The sequence below is a fragment of the Protopterus annectens genome, chromosome 11.part0 (assembly GCF_019279795.1).
Source record: "Protopterus annectens isolate FY-2018-M chromosome 11.part0, PAN1.0, whole genome shotgun sequence".
Lineage (NCBI taxonomy): Eukaryota > Metazoa > Chordata > Ceratodontiformes > Protopteridae > Protopterus > Protopterus annectens.
The window spans coordinates 12,725,021-12,745,020 of NC_056745.1; positions in this window are offsets into that span (position 1 = coordinate 12,725,021).

Here is a 20,000-nt window from a genome sequence, read left to right on the forward strand (position 1 = left end):
CGCTTGCTCTAGTGGATCTGGTAGATTTGGATTTTTTGAGGTGGAGCATGTCCATTAATTCCGGGTTGGACATGGCCTTGTATGTCAGGCATAGGTCACCTCTGAGCAGACGGTATGCGACTGAATAGAGCTGGAGTTTCTTCAGTCTGGCAGCATATGACAGATTTTGGAGTCCCTTTATCCTTTTGGTGAGGAACTTTTGGGGTCTCTCCAATTGCTGCAGGTATCGGGTGAGATACATCCCGAATGGGGCATTGTACTCGATCATTGGTCTGATAAGTGAAGAGTACAGGAGAACAATGACCTCACTTGATCTGGATGTGAATCCCTTCATGATCAGGTGGGCAATGTAGAAGGTTTTTCTAACCACTTTAGCAATGTGAGTGTCAAAAGAAAGGCCACTGTCAACCTGGGTCCCCAGGTCCCTGATAACCTCTTCTGTGCTTAGTGGATTGCCACCTATATGGTAGCTTGGGGTTACCTTGTTTTTCCCGAAGGATATGACTATACATTTTTTGGCATTTAACTTCAGGCCATGGCTCTGGCACCAGCTATCAGTTTCCATGAGACCCCTCTGAAGGATATCTGTGTCCGATGTACTTTCCACTATGTCTCCCAGTTTGCAGTCATCTGCAAACTTTGTCAGCCATAGTCCTCCTATGTTAGCCTGTACTTCTGAGAAGTAGATGCCGAACAACAGGGGGCCAAGGACTGAGCCCTGTGGGACACCACTTGTGACTGGCTTGGAGTCTGACATGGCGCCATCTACTCTAACCCTGTGGGTTCTGTCCTTTAGCCAGTTTGCAATCCATCTTGTGACATATGGGTTTACATTTAAGCTGGTAAGTTTCTCTATAATACCCGAGTGGGGTATTGTGTCGAAAGCTTTTGCAAGGTCAAGGTAGGCTGTATGGACTGCCTTTCCCTCATCAATGGCCTTGGTGACTGTTTCGAAGAAGTCGACCAAGTTCAAAAGGCATGATCTGCCCTTGACAAAGCCAAACTGGGTTGGGTCCAATGTCTGTAAGTCCCCTATGTCTTTGTTTATGAGTTCCATTATGATCCTCTCCATAGCTTTGCAGACCAGGCTTGTTAAGCTTATGGGGCGGTAATTACCAGGGTCCATAGAGGCACCGCCTTTGTGGAGTGGGACCACAGTTGCCGTACGCCACTCCTTGGGCACGTATCCTGTGGTAAGGCTAAGATTAACTATGATATAGTTCAGGATAAATGAACAAGATAGTAAAATCATGTTATAATTAAAGTGCCTCTGTGTGAAGGAAGGTTTAATGATTTTTTTTTTTTTTTAGAATTTACAAAGGTAGAATATATTTATTTATCATTATATAGCTGAGGATTTTGTGATTTTATTATTGTTATTTTTCACCATGTATTTTTGTAATTTTTAAGGCAGTTTTGCTTTAAGAATGGTTTCATTAAGGGAATGATGACATCATGTATTAATTGATATTTAAATGGTTGCATACCTCTCAACCTCTTAGAGGAAGAAATCAGAACAAAGCCAGAAATAAAAGTGGGACAAAGACCTAAAAGTAGGTGCATTTTTTAAATATTGCTCTTACGAACTTAGAAAATTGATTTTGCATCAGCATTAATTTTCTGAAGTGTATGAACTCTGAAATGCAAATGCCTGTCATTATTTTCTAACTTCAGTCTTTAATGATTTCCCACTAATTTATCAGAAAACTATGATTTTATGAAAAATGTAACAAAAATATGAGGCAAAATTCTGGACATTCTGTGAAAATCTGTGCAGTTGAGAGGTATGATATGGTTGTAATTGGTGAGTACATGATTCTGATGAAGTCTTTGTAATATTATTGGACAATAGTGCTTAACCACAGTGCACTCTGTTTTTTAACAAACAATAAATATATGTTTTTAGTCCGCATTCAGGAACTGGTTCTTGGTTTCTCATGGTGGTATTACAGTTCCTTCGCACCTAATTCTTTCTTCCTGTTTTGGAGGCAGAATGTATGGCAGTCTGGTTGATTTAACTAGAGAGTGTTTGTAGAATTTAATTTCATGGGTTCATCTTTTATTGAATGGAGTGACTACATCCTGCTGGAGTGGTAATCTATCGCCACCATCTTGGGTGAAGTAAGTGTGTATCCTGAAAGTCGATTGCAGTCATACTTAAGAGTATTTTAGTCAAAAGATGGGATGTTTATAAAGCTGATGAACTGAGAAAGGCAGTATAAAGGAACTTTAACCCTGATGAAGATATTAACTGGTCATGGACAGGATGTTGTAGCTGAAGCAAGGAAATTAAAATAACTTGTGGACTGTCAAACGGGATGTAGCTGAGTATGAACAGTAATGTGATGAATAGAAGAAATGTACAGCTTTAAATAAATGCTGACTACAAGACACTCTCATAAATGAGTAATGACAAATAGGATAGCACAAGTGCTTGAGAAGCACGTGGTCAGTGCATTACCTTAAAGCACTATTTCAGATATGGTTGCTAAATGAGGGCTTTGAGTAGCGAGATTTAGATAGCACTGCTTATATAGAGTATAACAAGTGGTGCTAATTATGACAGTGTGAATGAAAGAATCACGTGGAGATAATATGAAGGAAACATGAAGTGGGCATAGTGAAAGCAGGTGTTAGGTAAATGCAGTGTATGCAAACAGAGCAGTTAGAGAAATCCCATATATCCAGTTTAGACATGATGATAATGCAAAATGAAATTATACTGACAACATAGCTGAAATTTTTGATGTATATGTGATTCAGACTTTGACAAATAAGTTGAAAAAATACCTTCAAAATAGTTTGTAAAATAATAACAAATGCAGCATATATGATAATTGATACAGTGGTATTATTAATGACGATTTATCCAAAGTTCTGGTTTAACTAACAGCAATAGTGTATTTTTAAAAAATTCCTTCCTCAGAAACAGTTCCTTTATTTGTAACCACTAAACATGTCTGCCAAGTTATCGACACCTTTGATTTAAATGTATCGGTAGTAAAATAGAGCCAGAAAAAAAAAATTGTGACCATAAGAAACACTTGTAAACAAATTACATTTTGCCAAAATGTCACAAAAATGATTTAAGGCAAGATGAGTTGTCAGAGGTCCAGGTAAAGAAGTCCAAAGTAAATAGAATGTGGATTTTAAACTAGTTAAAGTGATTGTTGTATAATTTATTTAGTTCTTCTGGCTATCAGGTGTCAAAATTAAGTAAGAAACTGCTTACTTGAGACTATAGAAATATGAAATACAAGACTGAGTTACAAAAAAGGTGAAATATAAGCTCCTTTAATATTGAGTAATTTGAATTGCCAGATATTTGATAGGATGAAATAATTTATTAATTTATTTATTGCAAAAAAAGCTGTTTATTAAAATTTTCACCAAAAACAGCAAACAAAAATTAAAATACATTAACTAAGCAATACTAGTCCATATCAAGATTTTCAATATAAACAAATAAACCATTAATGCTTTTGAAGTAAATCACTTCATTTTTTTCCAAGGTATATATTGATGGGTAGCATTAGGAGTTCTCATCCTAATGGTGGACAATTCCTTTTTACATATGCTTTTGGCTAAATTTATAAATTCTGAAAATGGTAGGATAGTTTCATTTTTTCCAATTTTTGCTATAGCTAAAATAGACCATAGAAATGGTACCTGTATTCTTGGCATGTATTCTGGAATTGGAACATTGAACAAAATCAATGAAATAGAAATTCTACATCTATCTGACGACAAAACATGTGTGAAATTTTTTAAAATCACTCTAAAAAGGAGATATAATTTTACATTCTAAAACCATATGTAGCAAGTCTGTTTCCAAAGTATCTGCACATCTCCAACAATTAAAAGGTGAAAGAATTTATGAAGTATGTGCTAAAACAGTAATTAGTGGCATGCCTGATCATCTCATCAGCACTCTGTTTTCCATGTCTGCACCAAGTCTGGGTGTCACATCAGCTCTTACCACCTCTCAAATCAGAACAAGTCTCCTACCTTCTCTGACAGTCATACCCAGGTGTCACGGTTCTTCTCATGTTGATACCCACCCCTTTGCTGTACACCCTCATTTCCTATTGCCTTCTTTCGGTCTCTCCTAAGTCTTTTTTACCAAAGACTCTTCTGCTTTCCTGTGCACGTGGCTTATTTACTTTAATCTGAATTCTGTTCTGATGTCTTCATATGTTTATATGTACCACTGTGTGCATTCTACCACCTGTCTCAGGTAGTTCATCTCTATCACTTCAAGCTTCTTCAGCTGCTCTGCCTTCAGCAGCCATGTTATAGCATTACTGGTCACAGCACCATTTTGTACACCTTACATTTTGGCTTCTTTGGCCTTCTTTTGTCACATACCACCACTGATACCATGTCCCTTTTGGCTCCAACCTCTTAGTCTAACATTGTCCAAGTAATTTAAACTTCCTTTCTAAATACACCTCCAAGATACTGAACATTTGTTCCACTATTTCCATTCGATCTCACTTGTCAGCTTCTTCCGTGTCCCCATTTGCTGCTATGACCACTGCCTTGTCTGAACCCAGTTTTACCACATCTGACATCTGTTCTGCATTCTGGTCCTATATCACTTGTATCATTTGCTGAAGTTCCTTTTTAGAGGTTTCATGTAGGGATGCAATGTTTCTAGATCTGTCCCTGCAACCTGTTCCTTAATGCTGTTGGTCACCAGTATGAACAGGAGTGGGCACTGAGTTAAGCTCTGATGTACAACCTCTCCCACTGGGAATCCCTCTGTGAGTCATTTAATTAGTGAGTCAGTTAATTAACATCATATGCTCCCATTGGTCATGTGATGTTAATTAACTGGTGGATTGAGTATTTAAATGAGATTTTAATAGTGTGAATTCAGTCTGAAGAAGTCTTGTTATTGTAGAGATGAAAGCGCTTACTGAATTACTTGTGAATAGAGTTTGGGCAATTTTTAGCCAATTTTTTATTTATTTACTTACAGGAAGAAAAATACAAGGTTTTTCTCTGCCACCTGTTCAGTAATTCATAGGTCATGTTTTAAAAGGTAGAGTTCCTACAACTGTACTGCTAACTCCAGGAAATCAAAACTTGAATTCAAGGCAGACTAAGGCAAATCAATAAGAATAAAGCTCCTGCAGTGTGCAATATTCCTGATTTAAAGGCAAGTGAGAGTTTGGAAAGTCAGTGCTGCTATGAGAAATAACTTAAGACACCAGCAGAACATTAATATGAAACATCACCAGAATATGGCTCATCCATTGTGAATACAGCATCATCATCGGGTGCAAGGACCGTGTGTGTGTGTGTGTGTGTGTGTGTGTGTGTGTGTGTGTGTGTGTGTGTGTGTGTGTGCGCGTGCATGCATGTGTGTGTGTGCAGGTATGCGGGTGTGTGTGTCTGCGGTCACACACGCATGTACACGCATGTCTGTGTCTGTGCTTTTCTCTAAAATAATTCACATGTGGAAGATTGCTGAAAAAGCCAGCTCATTACAATGACAAAATATGAAATTCAAGGATTAATGTACCACTGCATAATGATTTTAATAATATATTAGCCTATTCATTTGGTTTTGAAATTAGGGTCTTTATAATGTTGAAATATAAATATATATGCATTTTGAAATATTATCACTATAGTATAAAAACATAACCGTGTCTTTCTATAGAGATTCGGAATAATCTTGAATGTGAACTTAAACAGTTATGAGTCTAACACAGGTTGAAATGTTGGACAATAACTGCCCTGAAAAGTTCCAGGTTACTGAATATAGAAAGACAGATAGGAGCTTTTCCTTTTCCTGATATTGGGCAGTCTCTGAGTCTGCATAGTTATGTAGACAGAGGTATAAGGGGCCCACTTATTTAATTTTTTTTTACTCTTATTAGCTTGTATTTTGGCATTTTTATCATCAAAACCTGAATTAGGTCTGCACACGTTTCTATAATTTACCATAAACCCATTTATCTAGCTATATCCATCTGGCATCTGGCAATATATATATATATATATATATATATATATATATATATATATACAGTATATTGTTTGTCTTTTCGGCTTTTCCCGGTTAGGGGTTGCCACAGCAGAACTCCGGTCCGCTTATGATTGGCAGTAGATTTTTATGGTGCTGAGTTGCCAGCCTGATGCCCAACCTTCAACGAAAGCACGCCCATTCACACATGTCTTTCGGAGGCCACTCGACCACGGGGAGAACATGCAGACTCCACACAGAAGGCACTCCAGCCAAGAATCGAACAGGAGAACCTCTTGCTGTGAGGCAACAACACTACTGCTGTATATATATATATATATATATATATATATATATATATATATATATATATATATATATATATATATATATATATACCGACATGCTGAAATCCCGACAGCTGGAAGACCGACAAGGGGAACGTGTAAGCGCAATTTGGTAAGTATGCGATAGTGAGGGATTTTGGATTAGGGAGCGGAAAGGTAAGTGTGCAATAGTGAGGGATTTAGGGTTAGGGTGTGTGAAAGGTGAGTGTGCGGTAGTGCCGGAGTTAGGGTTTGGGTAATGTAAGTGTGTGTTAGTGACGGGTTTATGTTTTAGGGTGGGTTAAGTAAGTTAGGAATAGGGTGCAGGTAGGGTACGTGTCTGGTACTGTCGGACCTTAGGGTTAGGGGTGGGTTAAGTGAGTTAGGGTTAGGGTGCAGGTAGGGTAAGTGTGCGGTAGTGTCGGACCTTAGGGTTAGGGGTGGGTTAAGTGAGTTAGGGTTGGGGTTAGGGTGCAGGTAGGGTAAGTGTGCGGTAGTGTCGGACCTTAGGGTTAGGGGTGGGTTAAGTGAGTTAGGGTTAGGGTGCAGGTAGGGTAAGTGTGCGGTAGTGTCGGACCTTAGGGTTAGGGTTTGGGTTAGGGCTAGTGGATATGTAATGTAGTGTAATGTGTTGTTTACATTTAGTGTGTCGGTGTAATGATGTTCGGTGTTTTGCGTTGTCGGTATTGTGTGTTGTCAGTTATTTGGTGTCGGTGGTTTGTGTGTCGGCGAACTGGCGTGTCGGTGTTCTAAAGTAGACCCATATATATATATATATATATATATATATATATTAATATATTATATGTGTGTGTGTGTGTGTGTGTGTGTGTGTGTGTGTGTGTGTGTGTGTGTGTGTGTGTGTATATACATATTGGTCTAGGACTATTCACTGAAAGCACATTTCGTTGAAAGTCAAATGATTGCACAAATCACTGAAAGCTCAATTCACCGAAAACACAATTCAGTGAAACACATTTCACTGAAAGTTATATATGGCCTTTTCCCCACTGTAGTGCGACCCTGGAGTTAGTATATATAGTAAGGGGGGCACTACCTCCCACACTGGGGGGTGTGGGGGGGCATAGCCTCCCCATATAGTTTGGATATTTATTATGTTCAGAAAAGACTAACTTATTGGAAATGCAAGTATCCATGTATATAGTTCAAAATATTTAAAATAGGTGGGGTGCCCCCCACACCCCCCTTACTATATATACTAACTCCAGGGTATACATATATATATATATATATATATATATATATATATATATATATATATATATATATATATATATATATATATATATATATATATATATATATATATATATATATATATATATATATATATATATATATATATATATATATATATAGATATATAAATATATACACACACACACACACACACACACACACACACACACACACACGTGTGTGTGTGTGTGTGTGTGTGTGTGTGTGTGTGTGTGTGTGTATGGGATCATAGGAGGTTACTAGGATAATGGCCCTAGGGCCCTTACAAGCCTAGCCGTGTGCAACCGGGGTCCCAAGTGTGTCTGGTTCAGGCAGACACTAAAATCAGCACCTATTGCCCCTGCCCAAGAGGGACACAGGTGGAACCTCCAGAGTGAATTTCCAGTTACCCATCCAATCATCCAAATTGCGCTTAAGTATGGCCAATGAGGGTATTTGTTTAACATGAACAGAAAGCTTGTTCCAAAGGTGGAGTAACCTCTGTGAGACAAATCTCTCTCCTGCAAGTTCTATTGATGTTTCATACCAGGTTAATGTCCTTTGAGTGAGTGACCCATATGCCATATGACTTCAGAATATACATTTCCATCAAAGTTGGGTCAGAGATTGCACTATATGCAAGGCACAGGTCACCTCTGAGCTGTCTGTACGACACAGAGTAAAGTGACAATGATTTCAGTCTGTCCACATAAGGCAGATCTTGAAGACCCTGAATTTCTTCACAAGGAGCCTTTGTGGTCTCTCCAATTGCTGCAGGTGTTTGGAAAGGAACATACCAAAGGGATCACTGTACTCTATAATTAGCCTGATGAGGGAAGAGTACAGGGGGTTATAACCTCTTTTTTTCTGGAGGCAATGCCCTTACTTATGAGATGAGCAATATAAAATGCTCTTCTTACCACTATGGAGACATGGTGATCAACGGAAAGACTGCTGTCAACCTTTGTGCCCAGATCTCTCACCACAGACTCTATGCTTAGGGTATTGCTATTGATGTGGCATTTGGCAAGAACTGATATCACTCTTGCCAAAGTGGATGATAATGCATATTTTTGCATTAATTTTAAGACCATGACTTTGGCACCAGCCATTAGTCTGCGTAAGACCTTCTTACAGGATGTTGACATCACTAGGGTTTTCAATGACTGCTCCCAGTTTTCAGTCATCAGCAAACTTTGTCAGCCACAGTCCTTTAGTTTTAGCTTGTACTTTAGAGAAGTAGATTCCAAAAAGTAGAGGTCCCAAATCTGATCCCTGTGGCACACCAGTGGTTATGAGTCTGCTGGAGGAGGTGGAGTCCCCTATTCTGATCGTATGAGTTGTATCACTTAGTCAGTTTCCAGCCCCCTTGACAGTATTTGGATTGATACCCTGCTGGGTGAGTTTATCAGTGATGCCTGAGTGAGCGATTGTGTCAAAGGTCTTGGCTAAGGTTAGGTAGGCCGTACACACAGATTTTCCCTCTTCTTGGGCTTTGGTGACTGTCTCAAAGAAGTCCACCAAGTTTAACAGGCATGATCTCCCCTTGACAAAGCTAAATTGGATGGGGTTAAGTATTTGGAAATTTCTTGTATCTTTGTTAATAAGCTCCATGATGATTCGTTCCATGGCCTTGCAGATAAGGCTGGTCAGGCTAATAAGTCTATAGTTCCAGAAGTCTGTGGATGCACCCGCTTTGTTCAAAGGGATGACAATACCTGTTTTCCATTCCAAGACCTGCTTCTCAGAGATATTTGGTGGGGGACAGGTGTTTGGGATGCTTTGGGGTATAAGTGGCAGGGACTGGAGAGTGAGGTTTTCACTGAACCTGTCAGCCAGCGGTTTTGCTATATCCACAGGTTCTATATATGTAGTACCATTAAGTACAAGTTCAGTGCAAATCTGGGCCTTACCTTTGAGGTTACAGATATAACTAAAGAACGCTTTATGGTTATCCTTAGTTAGGGAAGCTAATTTGGATTATAGTTAGCTTTGGAGGACTTCACTAGGAGCCTTATTTGCTTGGTTTAGTTGAGGAAGAAGTGTTTTTAGTTTTGAGACCATTAGTTAGCTTTGGAGGACTTCACTAGGAGCCTTATTTGCTTGGTTTAGTTGAGGAAGAAGTGTTTTTAGTTTTGAGACCATTAGTTAGCTTTGGAGGACTTCACTAGGAGTCTTATTTGCTTGGTTTAGTTGAGGAAGAAGTGTTTTTAGTTTTGAGACCATTAGTTAGCTTTGGAGGACTTCACTAGGAGCCTTATTTGCTTGGTTTAGTTGAGGAAGAAGTGTTTTTAGTTGTGAGACCATGCCTTCCTACTCTTAAGCAGAAATTTCGTTCTGCTATTTTATACCCTATTCATGGCACTGCCCACCAGGCAGCTTTGTTTTTCCTTGAAGATCTTGCTTTGGCTATGTCAGGTATGGCAGAGTCAATACAATTGTACAGGTGCTTGTATAAAGCATTGTTGTATAACTCAACATAGGTGTCTGTTCTGTCAGTGGTGAAAGGGGCTGTGAAGCTATTTATGCCATCACATAAGAGGTTTTAATTGGCCTTGTTGATGTTTTTTAGCCTAGTTGTTACTAAGGTTGTGTTTTATATCTACATATATATCTATATATACATATACACACACACACACACACACACACACACACACACACACACACACACACATATATATATATATATATATATATATATATATTTAGGTCTACTTCATTTGCCCTAACTTCCGATTGACCGACACCCATTGGCCTGACACCAAATGACCGAAATTTCATTTGACCGACACTTCATTTGACCGACAAGTATTATTGGAAAGTAAATGGGATATGCCCCCTTCGCCACTGTAGTGTGACCCTGGAATTAGAATATATAGTTAGGGGAGGTGTGGGGTGCACAGCCCCCCACAATAATGGGGGGTGTGGGGGGCAAAGCCCCTCACTTAATTTCATATTATATTGTTTAGTTTTGCTGTAATATTGCTTAGTAAAACAAAAGTAACTGGGGGGTTTTGCCCCCCACACCCCCCTAACTATATATTCTAACTCCAGGGTCACACTACAGTGGGGAAGGGGGCATATTCCATTTACTTGTCAATAATACTTGTAGGTCAAGTGAAGTGTCGGTCAAATGAAATTTCAGTCAAATGGGGTTGGGCAAATGGGTGTCGGTCAATCGGAAGTTATGGCAAATGAAGTAGATCCATATATGTATATGTGTATATATATATATATATATATATATATATATATATATATATATATATATATAAATATATATATATATCTATATTGCTAGATACCTATACTTACATATATGGTAACTCCCAAATTACTCAACTGCTGTTTTAGATTACAGCATTCCTGCCTGTGGAGTTTGCTGACAGGAAAGCCGATCAGTTTTTTGGTGAGACTGACAGAATACCACAACTGGGGAATGGGCTCTATCCCTGGTACTGTCTGATGTCAGAGTTGGTATATTTAATTAAAAAGGGAGTTAGAGTTGCAGCCCAACATGTTGAGGCTGCAACAAATCATTGTTTTTAATTTGCATTCCCCAGGTTTATCACTTGGAGCATAAGCACTGGACTATTAATGTTATTTTGTTAACCTTCAGGCTGTTACTCTACTGAAGTTTCAGTTAGGTTAAGGAGATCCATATAAATACACACCTACCATCACATTGTGTGAAAAACTATATAAATAATATAAACATATTAAATATACACCTACCATCACATTGTGTGAAATAAGAAGTTATGTACCTACCATAACGTTCCATGTTAGTTGTCTTCTCTCGCCTTCTTTATTGCTGGATGGGTTCGGAGCCGATCCTCGGCTCTGACTCGGCCACTTACTAAGCTCGAGAGATAATTTTACCAGCTCGAGGCAACCCTATATCCCATGATGCAAGGCGGAGACTACCCAGATCTCGTTTGGTAGCTAAGAAAATTATGCAATATATTCTTCCAACTGGAGAGGAGGAAGAAAAAGTAATAATACTAAAAATGACAATCATAATAATCATAATCGTCTGAAAAGAATCAACCTAATCTAGTGACACTAGTAGCTGATTAGCCTGAAAAAAGGATAAAACCTCTTAAGAGAAGAGGCTTAATCTTCTCGGTCTGACCAGGCTAGGGGTATGGAGGGCGGGACGCAAGAAAGAAGGCGAGAGAAGACAACTAACATGGAACATTATGGTAGGTACATAACTTCTTAATGTTAAGTTGTCAATCTCGCCTTCATTCTTGCTGGATGGGACCGCGTCCCTAGCACCTCTATCCTGGGTGGCTCAATGGAACAGACTCTTGAGAACGGTGGAACCAAAATTCGCTCTGTCTCTGGAGGCCAAGTCTAATTTGTAATGTGAAACAAAGGTATGAGGAGGCGCCCATGTGGCTGCTGCACAAATAGTGTCTATTGGAAGTCTAGCTTGAAAAGCTGTAGATGTAGCTAGAGCTCTGGTAGAATGGGCTTTTGGCCTAGAAATCAACTCTTTGCCTCTGAGCTGATAAATGTAAGTAATCACAGAAGACAGCCATCTAGATAAAGTTACCTTAGAAACTGGAAGGCCTTTCCTGTTCTCTGCATAGGATAGAAACAGTTGATCAGATTTCCTAAAATGTTTAGTTTTGTCTAGATAATATCTGAGTTGGCGGTGAACATCAAGACAATGTAATTTTTGTTCTGCTCTATCAGAATAATTTGGGAAAAAAACTGGAAGATCAATGGATTGATTTAAGTTCATCTGCGATGCCACTTTGGGTAAGAAAGATGGATTAGTCCTGAGATACCCTGTCTTTGTGGAAGATTAAGTAGGGAGGACGAATGCAGAGAGCATGAAGCTCAGATACTCTCCTGGCAGAAGTAATGGCGACTAGAAAGAGTGTCTTCCAAGACAGAAATTTCAATGAACAGGTAGCCGCAGGTTCGAAAGGGGGGAGAATCAAGGATGTTAAAATTATATTTAGATCCCACTGTGGTGGGGAGTCTCTAATTGGAGGTTTAAGTAAGAAGATACCTCGAAGTAATGCCTTGCAAAGTTTATGTGACATAATGTTGTGGTCCAAAAAGCCTATATGAAAATTTGAAATGGCTGCCAGTTGAACTTTCACTGTGGAAGAAGAGGATCCTGAATGAAAAATGTCAGCTAGGAAGTCCAATACCGAATGAATCGGAGCAGTATAGGGGTCTATGTTCCTAGCTTTTGCCCAGAAAGAGAAATGTTGCCATTTACTAGTGTAATTCTTTCTGGTAGAAGATTTAAGGGAAGCTACTATGATATCCCGTACAGGATTAGAAATCATAGGAAGCCTGGCTAAGGATGGAAGTAAAGCAACCAAGCAGTGAGGTTGAGAGAAGGTATGGATTGGTGCAGCTGCCCCGACTGGTGGGTCAGAAGATCTGGAACTGGGTCCAGATGCCAAGGCTGTACCAAGAGAGGAACGGAAACCATATTTGTCAAGGCCAATAAGGGGCAATGAGAATCAACTTGGCTCTCAAGGCTGTTGCTTTCTGAATTACTTGAGGTATCAGCGGAAAAGGGGGAAAGGCATAAAGAAGTCCCCGGGGCCAATCTTGGGTTAGAGCATCTCTGGGGGGATGGCTTGGAAGGGGGAAGAGAGAGAAGAAGTCTGGGCATTTGCTGTTTTGAGGTGTAGCAAAAAGGTCGCAGCAAGGAAGGCCCCACTCCTGAAAAATCTCTTCCATCACTGATTGTTTGAGAGACCACTCGTGAGGCATGAGAATAGCTCTGCTCAACCTGTCCGCTATGATGTTGGATTTCCTGGGGATATGTGTTGCTATCAGAAACTGCTGAGAGGAGATTGCCCACTGCCAAAGTCTGACAGCCTCTCGACACAGTGGATAGGACTTGGTTCCGCCCTGTTTGTTGATATACCACACTACGGACATATTGTCCATTTGGACTGCAATAGTTCCCAGGGGAAGAGAGTCGTTGAGGGCTTGCAACGTTAAAAGCACTGCTCTCATCTCTAGGCCATTTATGTGCAGGTGGTATTCGAAAGGTTGCCAAGTGCCATGGACCATCCTGCCCTGATAATGCCCCCCCACCCGATCAGGGAGGCGTCCGATGTAACCATGGCGACCGGGGCAGGAGGAACAAAGGGTCTGCCCTGATGGACTTGAGGGGACGATATCCACCAGGTCAGATGCCTTTTGCAAGTTGGAGTTATTATGATCCTGTGACGCATGGGAAGTTGTTGAAAGGACCATTGGGCGAAAAGCATCCATTGTAGAAGACGCATGTAAAAGCGGGCAAAGGGAAGAAGTGTTATGGTGCCCGCCATAAGACCCAATACTTTCAGAGCAAATCTGGCCTGAATTTTGTTGCTGAAGAGAATCACCTGGACGTGATTTTGAATGTCCAAGATCCTTTGGTCTGTTAACTTTGCTGAAAGTTGTACAGTGTCCAATTCTGCGCCTATAAAAGTAATAGATTGACAAGGCGACAAGGCAGATTTTTCGAAATTTATAGAAATCCCTAGCCCTCTGCAAATGTGAATGGTGTAATCTCTGGCTTGGAGAAGTTGATGCCTGGTGGTGGCAGTGAGGAGCCAGTCATCTAGATATGGAAACACCTGGAATCCTTGACGTCTCAGGTGAGCCATAACCGCTGCCATACATTTGGTGAACACTCTGGGGGCTGTAGTGAGTCCAAAAGGCAGGGCCCTGAATTGGAAGTGACTGGTCCCCAGCCAAAAGTGGAGAAACCTTCTGGAGCGCCTGTGAATTTTTATGTGATAGTACGCATCCTGAAGATCTACCGAGCACATCCAGTTGTCCTTGCCCAGAAAGGGTAGAATGGACTGAAGCGTGACCATCTGGAATCTTGTTTTCTTTACAAACTTGTTTAGTTTGCTGAGATCTAATATTGGTCTCCAGTCCCCTGTCTTTTTTGGTACTAAAAAGAACCTTGAGTAGATTCTGGATCCTATTTGGTCTGCTGGGACTGGCTGAATGGCTTTTTTTGCTAGCAGTTTTGATATCTCTGGTACTGCTAGTTTCCTTAGACCTGGTGGAACGTCTGGAAGGGTTCCCTTTTGTTGAACTGGGGTTTGAATAAAGGGAATTTTGTAACCCTCAGATATAATTGACTGTACCCATTTGTCTTGAGAAAGGGAAAGCCAGGCTATTGGGTACAGCGATAATCTTCCCCCAACTGCCTCCGAAGATGGACAATTGGGCAACATCTCAGGGATGCTGGAAGGGTTTGTCAGAGAGAGGCTCCCTGCTACCCTGATTCTGCAGACCCCCTCTGCCCCTAGGGCAGCGTCTGTTGTTGTTACCCCCTCTGCCTCTGTGGGTAAACTGACCTCGTGCATCAGGCGTGACTCCTTGAGATTTGCAGAATCACATTTTCCCCTCCCTTCTGACCTTTTGGGTAAGGTATTGAAGGGGTGGAGAAATGGACTCCTACGGCAGAAAGAGTCTTGCCATCTTGTTCGCATCTAGTCAAGGTGTCTTTCACTTGAGGTCCGAATAAGGTCGAACCATCAAAAGGAGAGTTTGTGAAGGACGCCTTGAAGGGGTCTGCAAAATTACAAAGCCGCATCCAGGATTGACACCTTAAAGCCACTCCTGTGCCTGTGGCTCTACTCGCTCAATCGGCTGCATATGAAATGAGCCGCATGGAGGAGTTAACAATGGAGTTTAGGATTCCTAGCTGTGAGCTAATCTTATCCTGAGACCCAGCAGCTGATGGATCCTGTAAAACTTCTCCCAATTCTTTAAGAACATCTCTTTGAAGGCGGGTGAAGTGACACAAGTAGTTCAGCGATCGCATGGCAAAGGTCACTGAAGAAAAAATCTGCTTGCCGTACCTATTCATAGTCCTAGAATCCTTTTTAGGAGGATGGACAGGTACTGAAGGATCAGCTAGTTCCTTCTTGGTGGCTGCAGCCACCACCATGGCATCAACCGGGACACCTTTTGTCAAATATTGCCTATCAGGTGGGGCCGTAATGAATTTAGAAGGCCTCCGAGGAATAGGTTCCACCGAATCCGGGGCCATCCACGCCTTCCAATCCACCACTTCCGTAAGAGGGTCAAAAGGTGGAGACACCCAGGAGGTGGAGGGTCAAGATCCGAACGCCTCCAGGTATACTGACTCGTCCTCGGAAGGATTAAGGGAAGGCCAGTTCCACCTCTGCTTAAGGAGTTCAAGGATGTCTGAGAAAGAGACATCCTCAGAGGGGGACCTTGGGGATCCCTCCAACTCATCCAAGTCAGTATCAGATGTAATGGACTCGGGGTAGTCTAGATGTTTCCTCTTACATGTCCTCTTATGCGGAGGTTCACCTGACAGATCAGGAGAAGCCTCGGAAGAGGAAGATATTCCCAATGGGGAAACCTGAAGCGTTGGATGTCTGGGTCCGGGAGCAAGAGAGTGGGAAGAGACGTCAGCAGGCACTGTAGTGGGAGGAGCTGATGGAACTGACCGTTGACTATGCCCAGGGGCTAGTACACTTCTCATCACCTCGAAGGCTCCCCCGTCAGAGAGGCCAGAAGGTTCCCGCTCCGAAGAGATAGGAACTCCAGGCCTCACTGACAGGGAAGGCTCCGAGGCAGATGGCGGGGCTGAGCTCACCAACGCCGAAGCCCCGAGAGGGAGAACGGGGTCGGACAAGGGTCCAATGCCACTCGCCCCCTCGGAGCCGACGAGAGAGACCAGACACCTGGATCCCTCCAATGAAGGCCTCAAGGAGGAAATTGGAGCGGAGGATGACGGAGTCGAAAGGGGGGGTGGTATAGGCTCCAAAGTTACAACAGTCATGGCTCCGAGGAGCTCCGGCTCCAAGCTCTGTAAGAGAGTCGAAGGAGGAATGTTAGGTGGATATGTGATAGCTACCATGTGTTGAGATGGGCTGTGGAGCATTTGGGCCAATGCCTGAGACTTTAATAGTCTACTCACCACTCTCTCGAGGTCGTGATCAGACAGCCTGGACGACCGAGAAGAACGGCTCCGATGGCTCCACTCCGAGAGCAGGGGTGATCTCGGAGCCGAACGTATTGATTCCAATGAGGGGGATCGTGATCTCTTTTTAGAGATAGGTGGAGCTGAAGGAGCCAAGGATACGTCGGCTCCAGCCGGAGCTGACATTGAGTGACCAGATCTGGCAGTATCGGCACCAGATGGAGCCGATACTGTGACTTCTAAAAGAGAAGGATCGGCTCCGGCCGGAGCCGATCTCTCACACTGAAGAAGAAGAACCAGTAGCCGATGGCTTGGGACTTGAAGCCGAAGGCTTAACTGGTTTCGAGGGCATCCCCGGAGCCGACTTAGTCGGGGAGCTCTCAGGCTTTAATAAGCCCCTCAATATTAATTTATTTCTGTGCTCCTGCAGGACTCTTGGGCTGAAGGCATGACAGATAGCACAAGAGTCCTGCAGGTGCAGAGGTCCCAGGCAGTAAACACAAGAAGTGTGACCGTCTGTCACAGACATTTTCTGACAGCACGAGTCACACTTCTTGAAGCCTGAGACCTTTGTGTCCTTTGACATAGCTGTGTCGAGGAAACACAAGAAACAAGGAAACAAAGACACACATACAAATAACACCCAATCCAATAATATAAATCTAAACAGGGATACAACACACTCAAACACACACAGAATCCCTGACAGGAAAAATTAGGAAAGGGGGAGGTTTAAGGCCTAACCTAGGGAAAGGGATAAATAACCCGAAAAAAAGGGGGCACTAACGGGAATAGGGTTAAATTAAATGTTAAGGTTCACAAAACAACTAAGGTAATTACATTTAAAAGGGTTGAGACTAAAAGTCTTAATTTGAAGAAAACTTACCTAGAGCTGGTAAAAGAGGCACCTCATAAGTGAAGCGGCAAACGAGATCTGGGTAGTCTCTGCCTTGCATCATGGGATATAGGGTTGCCTTGAGCTGGTAAAATTAGCTCTCGAGCTTAGTAAGTGGCCGAGTCGGAGCCGAGGATCAGCTCCGAACCCATCCAGCAAGAATGAAGGCGAGATTGACAACTTAACATAACTATATAAATAATATAAACATATTAAATATACACCTACCATCACATTGTGCAAATCACTATATAAATAATATAAATATATTAAATATACACCTACAATCACATTGTGTGAAAAACTATATAAATACTAAAAACATATTAAATATGCACCTACCATCACATTGTGTGAAAAATACATAATATAAACATATTAAATATATACCTACCATCACATTGTGTGAAAAACTATATAAATAATATAAAAATATTAAATATACACCTACCATCACATTGTGTGAAAAACTATATAAATAATATAAACATATTAAATATACACCTTAGGCGTACACAGTGGTGCAGCGGTTAATGTTGTCGCCTCACAGCAAGAGGTCCTCTGGTTCGATTCTCGGCTGGGGTGCCTTCTGTGTGAAGTTTGCATGTTCTCCCTGTGTTCGCGTGGGTTTCCTCCGGGTACTCCGGTTTCCTCCCACATTCCAAAGACATGCATCTGGAGCATTTCTCCCCGGGCCTCCTCTGAAAACAGGCTCTGTGGAACCTAGTCGGACTTTCCCAGTCAACAAATGTTAAATAAATAAATAAAAAAAAAAAAAATAATAAAAAATACACCTACCATCACATTGTGTGAAAAACTATATAAATAATATAAACATACTAAATATACACCTACCATCACATTGTGTGAAAAAAATATATAAATAATATAAACATATTAAATATACACCTACCGTCACATTGTGTGAAAAACTATATAAATAATATAAACATATTAAATATACACCCACCATCACATTGTGTGAAAAAAAACTATATAAATAATATAAACATATTAAATATACACCTACCATCACATTGTGTGAAAAACTATATAAATAATATAAACATATTAAATATACACCCACCATCACATTGTGTGAAAAAAACTATATAAATAATATAAACATATTAAATATACACCTACCGTCACATTGTGTGAAAACCTATATAAATAATATAAACATATTAAATATACACCTACCGTCACATTGTGTGAAAAACTATATAAATACTAAAAACATATTAAATATACACCTACCATCACATTGTGTGAAAAACTATATAAATAATATAAACATATTAAATATACACCAACCATCACATTGTGTGAAAAACTATATAAATAATATAAACATATTATACACCTACAATCACATTGTGTGAAAAACTATATAAATAATATAAACATATTAAATATACACCTACTATCACATTGTGTGAAAAACTATATAAATAACATAAACATATTAAATATACACCCACCATCACATTGTGTGAAAAAAACTATATAAATAATATAAACATATTAAATATACACCTACCGTCACATTGTGTGAAAAACTATATAAATAATATAAACATATTAAATATACACCCACCATCACATTGTGTGAAAAATACTATATAAATAATATAAACATATTAAATATACACCTACCGTCACATTGTGTGAAAAACTATATAAATAATATAAACATATTAAATATACACCCACCATCACATTGTGTGAAAAAAACTATATAAATAATATAAACATATTAAATATACACCTACCATCACATTGTGTGAAAAACTATATAAATAATATAAACATATTAAATATACACCTACTATCACATTGTGTGAAAAACTATATAAATGCTAAAAACATATTAAATATACACCTACCGTCACATTGTGTGAAAAAACTATATAAATAATATAAACATATTAAATATACACCTACCATCACATTGTGTGAAAAACTATATAAATAATATAAACATATTAAACATACACCTACCATCACATTGTGTGAAAAACTATATAAATAATATAAACATATTAAATATACACCTACCATCACATTGTGTGAAAAACTATATAAATAATATAAACATATTAAATATACACCTACCATCACATTGTGTGAAAAAAGCTATATAAATAATATAAACATATTAAACATACACCTACCATCACATTGTGTGAAAAACTATATAAATAATATAAACATATTAAATATACACCTACCATCACATTGTGTGAAAAACTATATAAATAATATAAACATATTAAATATACACCTACCATCACATTGTGTGAAAAACTATATAAATAATATAAACATATTAAATATACACCTACCATCACATTGTGTGAAAAACTATATAAATAATATAAACATATTAAATATACACCTACCATCACATTGTGTGAAACACTATATAAATAATGTAAACATATTAAATATACACCTACCATCACATTGTGTGAAAAACTATATAAATAATATAAACATATTAAATATACACCTACCATAACATTGTGTGAAAAAAACTATATAAATAATATAAACATATTAAATATACACCTACCATCACATTGTGTGAAAAAACTATATAAATAATATAAACAT